Raw genomic sequence first — 12619 nt, 5'->3', positions numbered from 1 at the left:
ACATTTTACAAAATGTGGAACATGCCTAAGATTAGCTATTTAACAAAGTTGACATAATAATAACAATAAAAAAACACGTAATTAATCCAATTAACCTAATTATCATTCACATAATAAACAATGAAAAACTAAAATAATCATAAAAACATAACCAATTTATATAGACCAATAGAACAAATTTTATAAACAGTACACATTTTACATATTTGGCTTGATCCATTCATCGATCCGTGCACAACCCACCTCAACTTTCCATTTTTTAATAGCAATTTTATATTGTGAGAACTTACTCATTGTCCTTATAGATAATGGAAGTAGATTGTACACTTTTACCGAGTAGTAGGCCAATCCTCTTTGACCGAATGTTGTATTTATTTTTTTATTTTTTGCAGCATCAGAGTGGAGTATTTAGTAACTCTTGTATTTGTAACGGAAGGTAGATAGTAATGTTTACGTGCATATAGTAACAAAGCTTTTACATAAAGTTGTTTTATAGATTTTACATAAGGATTTTCAAATATACCGAGGGAGCTAGTTTTGATTGGGACTATAAAGATAATTTTTATTAAAGATTTTTGTGGAATTATTATTTGCTTGATCAGTTTGTATTGGCTCTACGTAACACTTCATTAATTAATAATAATTCTTATAACAGTGGTTAAATAAGGACGGTATTTCCATCACGATGTTACATCACCGCGCGCAAAATAATTATTTGCCACAGTCTTTTAAGAGTTAAAAGCCAGTGGTTCGACAAAAAAATGTATCAAAAATCTTATGTAATTACTGCATTAAAAATATTCACACAAAAAAGCTTCTTCTGTCATGCTCCGTGCGCCTGTTACAGATAAAAAAAAAATTACACGTGTCCTTAGATTGTGTCCATAATGTCAGTTTTGATTTATTCCGTGTGATTGAATAGTCTTCTGTGAATAGGTAATGACGTGAATTTGCGAGAGTTGCTATTTTCTTTAGTTTGTCAAGTTGACGGATTGATTTTGACGTGAGCACGATACTTATTCATAATTCGCAATTCGCTATCGATTTGACTGGGTGTGCCAAAATACTCGTATCGGTTTATATTTATTTTTCATTTTAAGTTGCAACAAGCAATTGAAGATTTTTATTAAAATAATGTGGTTACATAAATTGTAACGTGTTTTTTTTCTTTTACAATCTACTGCGACATTTATTGAGTATTTTAAAGCTATCCAAAAAAGGAATGATTTTTAGTGTAGATTTGAAGTTTTAATTTTTTTTTATCTAGGTAGAAGAAAAATGGCCTCATTCGCCCAAACCAATATTGAATCAACTGCTCCACAAATGTACAGCTTATGTAATGTTTTTGTTCTTTCATTGTGCGTTTTGTTATACAAATAATATATATGTACATAAATTATAAACATAAATACGTAATGTTTAAAACTGTCAGAATATTTTGTTAATTATCTCTGTTTATTAAGTTAGTCTTCTTTGTTTATTCTCAAATGTAAAAATATTTTTCTCAAATGTAAGTATATCGTTTAGTGTCCTCGGCACAAGTAACCCTAGCGAGGTAACATTTTTTATTATTAATCATAGTTTATAATGGAAAAAAAATGAATAAATAAAACAAAATAAATGAATAAAAAAAAATGTTTAACTTTTACAAATACGAATGTTTATACACACATATGTACATATCATGGACGGTCCGATCATAGATCGGATGAACCAAAGCTTCCCTAAAATATTGGCTTAACCTAATTTTTTTTATTTATTTATTTATATATACGCCCAATGGGCATTTTTAAGGACATATTTATACATAAAAAAATATTATAAAGGAAAGTAGAAGATACAATGGTATAAAGTAAACTTAGTGTGAGTGGAAGTGGGAGAGAGGTGTTTATAATTCAATTTGATTCAGTGATCGTTTGAAAGAAGACAACTTATTATCAAATAAATCAAGGCTGGTATGTTTGTTGGCAGATCGAAGAATTCTGGGCATAGGGGAATAATAACCATAGTTATTTACATGGTTTTCGGTATGAAAGAGTAAGTATATAATAAAATCGACTTTAAGTTAACTTGTCTTTTTAGAAACTACTTGAATATGGGTGAGAGGGTGGGTTTGTAGAAAGGGTGAGTGTGTGTTTGATACGAGTGAATATAAACAACTTTAATTTATAATGTGAAAAACAAATTATCATAAAAAAACAGAATTTTCTAAAAAAAACGTTTTTATGATGCTCTTTTTTGGACCACCTTGCACTAAATAAAATACTCGTATTATTTAAGAAGCATCTGAAAAAATTTCCGTTTACACATTAGTGAAGAATCGTTCAAAAAACATCGAATAAAATTAATTACGTTTTTAGTTAAAAACATACTGCAACGAGGAACTTCAGCCCTACGGGAAATAGGAAACAAAAAACGTGTTCTTGCGCGCGGTAAAAATTAAAGCACTAAATTGTTTTGCAAAGTTTCTTGAAAATGTTCGAAAAAAATTATTAAATTGAATTTCTTTGAGCGACGTCACTTGTTCATATGAATCAAACAATGAAAAGAGAGCTGTGAAAGAGATACGGTTTACTTACCGTAAACGGACTAATCTGCAGAACTCACAAATAATAAACGGAAGAGAACTTTTGACGACACATGCGGAGTAATTTCAGAAATACAAAACTTAAAAAAATCCTAGCTCTGATAATACGATATATAATTTTTTTTAAATTGACTAAATGTTATTAAATATTTGTATATAACCATTTACCGACTTTTCTATATCTACCGGTTTCGAGACGCACCCGTCTCTTCGTCAGGACACCAATTAAATCATCATGCAAAACCCACTATACACCTTCACCATAGTTGTAAAATCATAAAACCAACACGACATAATATGCATTTTGATAAGCACATGCGCTGATTAGGACGAACATGCACTGATTGAATTATAAAAATATTATATGTTGTTTAGGGTAAACATTACAGTGGAACATCGTATAACGGACTATATTGAAAGGTTGTTTAATTAGAACTGGTAGACATAAAAGTCGGTAAGTGGTTATATTGTATAAATGGTTGCGCGTGAATTGATTTGAGGTTAAATGAGAAAGATGGATTACAATTGACGTTATTTATTGAGTAGATACACACGAGTTACATCCTTACAATTTTGTACAGAAGGAATTTACGAAAGCGAACACTGGCGAGGAGCTGGTGGACGGGCGACACGAAATGCCAAGATAAAATATGCATATTCTTTCGCTGCACGACGTTTAATTACTTGTTCGAGCTGACGTTGCGTCGGGTTACGCGTTGCGGGCCAGAATGGTGTTCGGCCTTGCCAACTTTACGGCTTGATGGTGATGCCCTCCGCAATATACAAATATTTCATAACATTAAGTAAAATGTTTGGCCACAAAGTTAATGCTTTAAATATTGACAATATTCAAAAAAATATTCTGCTTGGTTTAACAGTCTATGTAACAAAACAAAAATATTAAAAGACCACTGAAATTCCTCACTGTAATCAAACGTTAAATAAATACAAATTCCGATCGTATATTTTACTGAAGTTATTTTTTTATTTTAGTTAGTTATTTTATTTAAACAATGACGAAAGGCGTTCTTCTAATAGTCTTTTTAGTGTTTTTATTGGCAAACGTGATGAATCTCATATCGGCTGTTGAAAATGAAGATTATGCTGATAGTCTCAAGAAGGATTTACAGTGGATGTATTCGTTGTCGATAGATTACGTTATTGAAAAGAAGATCAATTTCTTGACGTTTTTCATCTGTTGCCCCAAAAAAGGTACGCATTAAAAATTTATTAGTGAAATTTTTTGGTTATTTTATTTTAAGCACGATTTACATATTACTACAGACATGGATAACATTTTAGAAACGGAAATATGTAAGTCAAGGCATTAATTAAGAGATAACCGGTTATTTGCTGATGAATTTGGTCTCTTTACACACCTGTCATTGGCTGGTTTAAGTGTCATAAGGTCATAAGCCTTATAAATGCCTAGACTTCCATATTCCTTTCTCAATAATGTTTTCCCCCTTTGTTGGCTTTTTTGTCGTTCGAAGCAATCGAAACGCAATAAAGAAGAAACTTTTGAAACCACGTGAAATAATAAAATGATTAATCAGTAAAAATGGTCAATACCTTTATATTGCCCATTAGAAAGGCAACCTCTATGTTGAACAATATTACTTAAGACATTAATGTTTTTTACGTCTTTGAGGGTTTTTCGTTAAAGGATTCTCTTTAAAATATTCTAAAGATATAGAAGGAGTGGTCAGCGCGTTTGCCTACCATGCATAAAGTCTTGAGTTTTATTCCCGACATGGTTGATATGAAATATTTATTTGAAATGTAATTTTACACGAGAATATTTCACAGTCCCTGGACGGGTAACTGAGTTGTAAGACTGATCATTTTTCTTCATGTAACAAAAATGATCAAGATACACTGCTATTGGTATACCATGCAGTGCCCTATGCACCTTTAGGTGCGGATAGGGATTTTTTTGATTTTTTTTTATTTTCTTTTATTTAGGAAACATACAGTACAGTTACAAAGTTTTATATTTTACACAGTTAGACTTAAATCTAATGGACCAGCGAAGTTTCCATATTATAAAGTAATTTTATGTAAGGTTATTTTAATTAAAGTACAAAAAAGAGAAGGAAAAAAAACATAAATAGAAGTTACAATATTTGAGTTTGTCCAAATGTTCATAGACAAAAGACTGGATTTCACCCCCTCGGGGGTCATTAAGATTAACAAATTACAACAGGGATGAAGAATACCTTAAATAAGGGAATATGGAAGTCAAGGCATTTACAGGGCTTATGACCTGTCATTGGCTGGTTTAAGTGGCCACTTTACACACTGTGTAACATTCACCATTTTGCCTATGTTTGAACATCCATATTTCTTCAATTCTTCCATCTGTTGATTTTAGTGAAGTCAAAGAGCTGAAACCTTTATTGTTGTGAAGAGTGTTACACAGTGTGTAAAGTGAATGTTACACAGTGTGTAAAGTGAATGTTACACAGTGTGTAAAGTGAATGTCAGTCAGTTCAGTTCAGTTCAGCTCGACGCAGTCACTCAGTTCCAGTATGTAGTTCAAGTGCAGTCTCTTCAACTCCTAATCGCCGTAACACTCGTGCGACATAATTTATTATTTATTCGGGATGTATTAAATAAACATCAAAAAACAACCTTGTATCTTCTCTTTCAATCTCTAACTGGGGTAGGAGCTCCAACCCGCAACTTTCAAAATCTTACATGGACTTTTTGTTATTTACATGTGATTGAATGTACTTGTACATTTACATTCATAAAATTTAATTTAAATAGATAAAAAAATTAACGACTAACACTCGCAAGTTAATTAAAACTAATTAACTTGCGTGTGCCCGGCCGGATTGCTCGATTTAATAAACTCTTCTATATAAATGTATCTACAACTAACTACAGCGCACACTCCTCTATGAGGAGAATTCATGTGTTTACAAACGAATACGCAAATGATATAGATATATTTAATACAGCACTTTTGAATTTTAAAAGGCAGTGTATCAATTTATTATCTGCAAATTTAAATTCTTGAATAATACTTTGTTGTTTTATATTGTATACCTTTTGTGTTAAGTTATTATATCTGTATTCTTAATTATTATTTTTTACATTCTTCTAACTTTAAGACTCTTTTAATATAACCGATAGGAAAAAATGAACTTCTGTTCTCTCTACTGGAATATATGTATGTATGTACTATATGTAAGGTTAGTTTTATATATTTTCTTTTTCTTATTACTTCATTTTCAATTTTTCGCTACTTTTGTGTAAAATATGTCTGTTCTTTATAAATAAATATATGTAAAACATGTAAAAGCCTACAAGACGTTTAAATAAATAAATATCTAACCTATAGAATTATGAAAATAAAATAACTAACAAATAAAAACACAGATTTTATGCATAAGTTTTCTTGTTGTTACGTTCGTGATTTTTGTTCTAGATATGGCAGATCTGTCTAAGGTTTTTTCAAAGATTGGTATTAGAATTGTGATGAAAAGTCTGAATGATTATGATGACTCTAATCTAGATAAATATATCCAAGATCTATTGACTGCAAAGGACGGGGAATCCGGTGTTTTTATTGACTATCATTGTCCAAAGAGTGAAAGAGTGCTTCAAATGGTAACATAGATTTTTCTGTTTTTATTTTATAAAAAAAAACATTGTACCTATCAGGGAGGATTTAAAATGTCTCTAACTTCAGTGACGAATCTCTGTATTATTGAAGTTTGATAATTAGGTTTGGTGTATGTTTATTAAATGTTACACAGTGTGTAAAGTGACCACTACAACTAGCCAACGACAGGCCATACGGCCCCTAGGCCCTGTAAATGCTTAGACTTTCACATTCCCTTCTCAAAAATGTTTTCCCTCTGTTGCAACAAAAATATATCTGAATAACTCCCTAGGGAGGAAAACCAGCAAGTCTGCAAACATTTGGATATGCTTAAAACATTGTCGAATCAACTAACTGGTAAAAGAAGAAGTATAAAAGGTAAAAATCGTTTTCAGGCGTTGCCTGAAATTCACTTTCTGGTGAATTGGTTCAGCCGGATGAATTTCACCCACATGATAAAGGTTTCAGCTCTTTTACTTCACATAAGTCAACAGATGGAAGAGTTGAGGAGATGTGGATGTTTAAACATAGGTAGAATGATGAATGTTACACAGCGTGTAAAGTGGCCACTTAAACCAGCCAACGACAAGTCATCATCGTCATCATCATAGTCAGTCCCTTTCCGCACCTAATGGTGCATAGGGCATTGGTACACCAATCGCAGTGTATCTTGATCATTTTTGTTACGTGAAGGTAAGATGATCAATCTTACGCCCCAGGTACCAGTCCAGGGACTATGAAATATTCTAGTGTAAAAACACCCTTTTAAATAAATATTTCAAATCAACCGTGTCGGGAATCGAACCCGAGACCTCTTGTAAGTCTTTCAAACGCGCTGACCATTACACCACGAGGCCGACAAGTCACAAGGCCTGTAAATGCCTAGACTTCCATATTCCCTTCTCAAAAATGCCTTTCTTCTGTTTTAACAAATTTGCATCTGAATAACTCCCTAGGGAGGAAATCTAGCAAGTCTACAAACATTTCGACATATTCAAAACATTGTTATTTCCGTACTATTTACTTTTAACACTTTATTGTTTGTTTGTAAGATTTGAACTGCTATATCTTTATTTAAGTCATGATTAAAATTGATTAGGTTCATCTTGAAACTGGTAGACATAGAGAGAAGTCGGTATGTGGTTATATACAAATATTGAGGGGGATTGTACCGGATGGCATAATCCGTGAGGCGAAACTTATAAGCGAAGGTGTATATTTTAAATTCAGTAATGTCCTGCCGGTAAAACAGCTTTGTGACTACAAATTCATTGTAGATCACTTTGTTGATCCGGAAAATAAAAAAAGAGTTTCCCACACTCACAACACTAGATTAAAAACTAAGAGCTCTCTGTTTGTTCCCCGAATTACAAATTACTTCGGAGAGCGAACATTAAATTGCGTTGTTCCAAGATTGTTCAATGATCTCCAACAAACCACCATCAACATGAAAGATCTTCAAATGAAAAAAAAAGAACTGAAGAAATATCTTCTAGATACTTTATAGTGCCTGTTTATAAATAAATTTGTAAAATATAAATAAAATAAATGTAATATAAACCTGTCATAAAAAAAATGTGTCCCACCGAAAAGTCTTTGGACTTAGTGGGTAACAAATTCTTACATGTATTTTTTAATTATAAAATAAACGCTGCTCTGCAGCACTGAAACTGATTTAATAACGTTAAGTGAAATGTTTAACCAAAAAGTTAATGCATTAATATTAATTAAAAAATATATCTTTCTGCCTGCTTTTCAGTTTTATTTTTTTTAATTTGAAGGCATCTGATTTAGAAGTTTTCAATGCTTCTATGAAATGGTTGGTGGCTGATTCAACTCCTTGCAAAAGTAGCGCAATTTCTGGAGACTTGGCGTTTGAAAATATCTTTGAGATGTTTGAAAACAAATATGACGGAAACTCCAAACCGATGGATATTTTTGCTTCACTTTCCGAGAAGAATATTAGCATTGACGCTGAAATAACAGTCGCAGTGAAAAATTGTAAGTATAAACTGTTATTTTAATACTTTTACTTAGATTTTTAGCACCTTAATGTTAGAACTTCTCTCTCGCGGCAGACTATCAGATCCTGTGGTCAGATCGGCACTTGTCGTATAGTTGATTAAAAATTTACACGATTAAACGACATAGAGAATTGGAATGACTTGATTGATAGCTAAAATAACTTGTTAGCGACAGCGCTGAGACTATCAAATCACATGTAAATTCGGTGACAATTCAGTTCTTATTGGGCTGGAGAGAAAAATATTGTACCCACAGTAGGGTAATTAAAACATTTTTTTTAGTTGCAAATTATTTTTACCTTGCTTTTGTTACCCTGTAATGGATCAAACAGTTTCACTCTGTGTATCATTACAGTTCAGAAGCTCAGCTAGATTATTAGTCGCAGCAATCCGAGTGTTAAATTTGCATTCAAGCTCCCATCTCGGCCTATCGAACATTGGACAGTATGTTAGAAGATGTTCTACAGTCTGCTCAGTGATGACATCACACGGACAGCAACTATCGTCTCGCAGCCTAAAGCGATGCAGATATTCCCACATGCATCCATGCCCCGAGAGCCCGAGTTAGTTCATATGTAGGCGTTTCATGCTTCCAAAATGTTTTGGCTTCGTATGTGCTTCTCAAAAGTTGCTTCATCCACTTATTGGTAGTTTTTTCTTCATAAATTTTCCTCCACTCATTTGCTTTATCTTTTGAGAGGGACCACCTTACATGGCTTATTGGGACTTCATCAAAGTTCGGATTCATTTTTTTGACCATAGTAGCCTTAGCTAGCTGCTCTCTCATTTCGGATTTCCTCAACATGAGCTCTAACCCAGCAGAATCGAACATATATGCCTCGTGTGCTGAAAGCATAGTGAAGTTTTTGAATGTTGCTTATAATGGCAATGTCCAGACATGCTATCGCTGTAAATTGTGATAATTGCGGGACTAATTATTTTTCTTTGTATCCATAAAATTCCACTTTCAATACCAATCAGCTCCGCCTGGAAGACTGAACATTCATTTCCAAGTTTTAGTTTTCGCTAGTCTATCTCTTTGTGTTCTTTGTATACAACGAAGGCCGCTCCAATATGTCCATTTAGTTTGCCATCAGTGTAGATGTGGATAAAACTTGTTTGAGTTAGTGATAGCATATTTGTATTTTCCTCTAGATTCACTTGTATATCAGCACACTTAGCAGGATGTGGTAGTGAGTGATATTCAACTCGGCGCTGACATACACGGTCATTTGGAAGTATTTTGCTTACTCCACTACGTTTCGTTTCATCCAAAGACACGATTTCAGCAATTTTGAGATCTATGGGCTCAAGATCTGCAATTATCAGAACTGCCTAAAAATAAATCGTTCTATATCCCTTGCATATTTGTATAGAAAATAGAAGACTATTTGCTATACAAATATGTAAGGATCTTAGTTTTGAGGTGCTTTTTTTTACGTTTAATTATAAGATTATGTCTAGGGTTCAGTGGGTAGCAATACATTTAGCACAGCAACCTACATAGTGTAATACACAATAAATATAGTACATGTGGCGCAACCAATGATGATGAGTTTATACGCCATAATAAATATTATCATCGTATACAATAAATTTCATTAATATTTTCCAGGCACGTTAATGGATGTAATAACAAAATGGATAGACGCAAATGGTAATTATTCATATTTAAAAAATGTTACCCGAGTTTATAACGGATCGGACTATGCAATCGGAAGTGAAACCGAAGTATCCGTTATTTTATTCGATGTCTATAATGTGCACTTTAGAATTGGAGGGACTTTGAAAGTGACAAGAGTTGGAATGTGGGATGAAACAGAAGGTAAATATCCATCGTTCAATTTGTTAGTCAGACATCTTCAAATTACAAGTTATGGAATAGTGAGAAAGGAAATAATAGATCTAGTCAAATATTGAAAAGTTTACTTATAATCCTTTGTTGGAAATCCAGACTCGGGCAAAGACACTCATTTTTCATAGTTGCAAAACTGTTCCAATGCATTTTATAAGGACTGATGCTAGAAATTTGTTTCGTATTGTATTTCAATTGTTTTCGATTGAAAGTTTTGTTGAAGTTATGGATAAAAATAACAGATTATATTTATGTAATGTTATGTTAATGAAATCAATATTTGTAAATCAACTTTATGTAAAAGCTCTGTTACTATACGCACATAAACATTATTCTCTACCTTCCGTTACAAATACAAGAGTTACTAAATACTCCACCCTGATGCTGCAAAAAAATAAATGAATACAACCTTCGGTCAAAGAGGATTGCCCTACTACTCGGTTAAAGTGTACAATCTACTTCCATTATCCATAAGGACAATTAGTAAGTACTCACAGTATGAAATTGCTATTAAGAAATGGATAGCGGAGGTGGGTTGCACACGGATCGATGAGTGGATCAGCCAAACAGGTAAAATGTGTGTACTGTTTGTGAAATTTGGTATATTGGTCTATAAAAATTGGTTTTTATTATTATTTAAGTTTATTATGTCAATGATAATATAAATGTATATCCTAATTGATTTTTCATTCCGTTACTTTTTTTGGTCTATAAAAAAATCCTATTTTTTTTTCAATACCATAAACTATTAACACTATTATGTACCTATAACATTCAACAGCAATTGTTGTTAGTATATTAGATATTCTGAATCAGGTAGAAGAATTTTTGTACCTGGGAAGTATGTTTACTAGGGATGAAAAGACCGAGAAAATTGTTGAAAGGAGGGTGAGTGCCGGGAACAGGGCGATCGATGCCCTAAAATCTACTTTGGCAAACAAATGTTTATCGCAGGAGGCTAAACTAGCAGTTCACAACGGAGTTATAGTGCCAACTCTAATGTATGGGTGCGTAGTATGGAATTGGAAAAATGATGATAAAAGTAGGTTGAATGCTGTCGAAATGCGATCGCTCAGGCAAATGTGTGGTAAAACGATGGATGATAGGTGCACAAATGTCGAGATCCGTGAAGTGCGTAAGGCTGAGACTGCATTATCGACAGAATCAAGAAAGAGGTGGTGCGTTGGTTTAGACATGTAGAGCGAATGGACAGCGAAAGAACGGCTAAAAGGATCAACGATACGAATGTTGATGGATGCAAAAGACGAGGAAGATCGAGAAAGACATGGCACGATCAAGTTCATCAAATACTTGAAGATGGACAAGTCAAAAGTAGGAATAATCGGCGTGCGTGCATGAGAAGATGTATGAATGAAGAGGAAGCGCGGTCTGTATGCCAAGATAAAGTTATATGGCGTTCTATCCTCTCTGCCTACCCCTGCGGTGAAACGGCGTGATGGTTTGTTGTTGTTTTTGTTGTAAACTTTATAAATATTTAAGCTAGTTTGATAATGTCCTAACGAGACAAAACCCGTAACATATATTTAAAAAAAATTAAAGTAGAATTCAATCCAATAAAAGTGTTTTATTTTGGAGAACTAACCTAATTTTAAAATGGAATTCTACCAATTATCTGCATACACAAATAATTAATTTGTACTGTTTATTTAATTAGTATTAAACTATGTTATGCAATTTGTACTAATTGGCTACGGCCGTTAATAAATAAATAATTCAAATTAAATAAATAATTAATATAATATAATATTAATAATAAAGTTTTTTTTAAGGACTGAATTATTCAACCCCAGAATATAAATATTCCAGGAGAAATAACTTTGGAGGACTAACTTTGAGAGCTGTAGCAGTGGTAAGATGAAACAAAAAGTCAAACTTAACGTTACAAAAAACAATGAAATAAAAAAGTAAGCGCATTATATAAAATGTTCAAACAAAAGGATAAACATTCAAGTATCCCAGTGAAAATTAATTGAAGAAGTTTGTTGTAATTTATTACAGAAATACAGGATAAAAAATTATATAAATTTACCGAAAAAAATGTTTTTGTGGACCATTTAAAAAAAATAAAAAATAATAACAATTTTCAATATATGCCTATGTATATACGAGTAAATATAACACAAACATGATTTATATATATGCATTTAAAATTTCTACCTTTCTAATAAAGCAATATGCTCGTATTTGTATTTAGTACATCTGGGATATCCAAAAGCAAAATTAGCGATTCACAATGGAGTCCTGGTCCGGCCATGATGTATGAAAAATATTCATACAAGTTCTCATGCACGCACGCTGATTATTCCTACTATTGACATGTCCATCTTCAAGTATTTGATGGACTCGATCGTGCCATGTCTTTCTCCGTCTTCCTCGTTTTCGGCATCCATCAAAATTTGTATCGTAGATTCTTTTAGCCGTACTTTCGTTGTACATTCGCTCTACATGTCCAAACCAACTATTTCTCGATTCCTTTCTCGTCTCAGCCTTTCACAGTTCACGGATCTTGACATTTGTGC

Source organism: Micrasema longulum, unplaced genomic scaffold (genome assembly GCF_059751315.1).
Source record: "Micrasema longulum isolate JH-2025_06_02 unplaced genomic scaffold, ASM5975131v1 h1tg001068l, whole genome shotgun sequence".
Lineage (NCBI taxonomy): Eukaryota > Metazoa > Arthropoda > Insecta > Trichoptera > Brachycentridae > Micrasema > Micrasema longulum.
The sequence above is the reverse complement of the archived record's forward strand: the minus strand, read 5'-3'. Positions refer to the sequence as shown.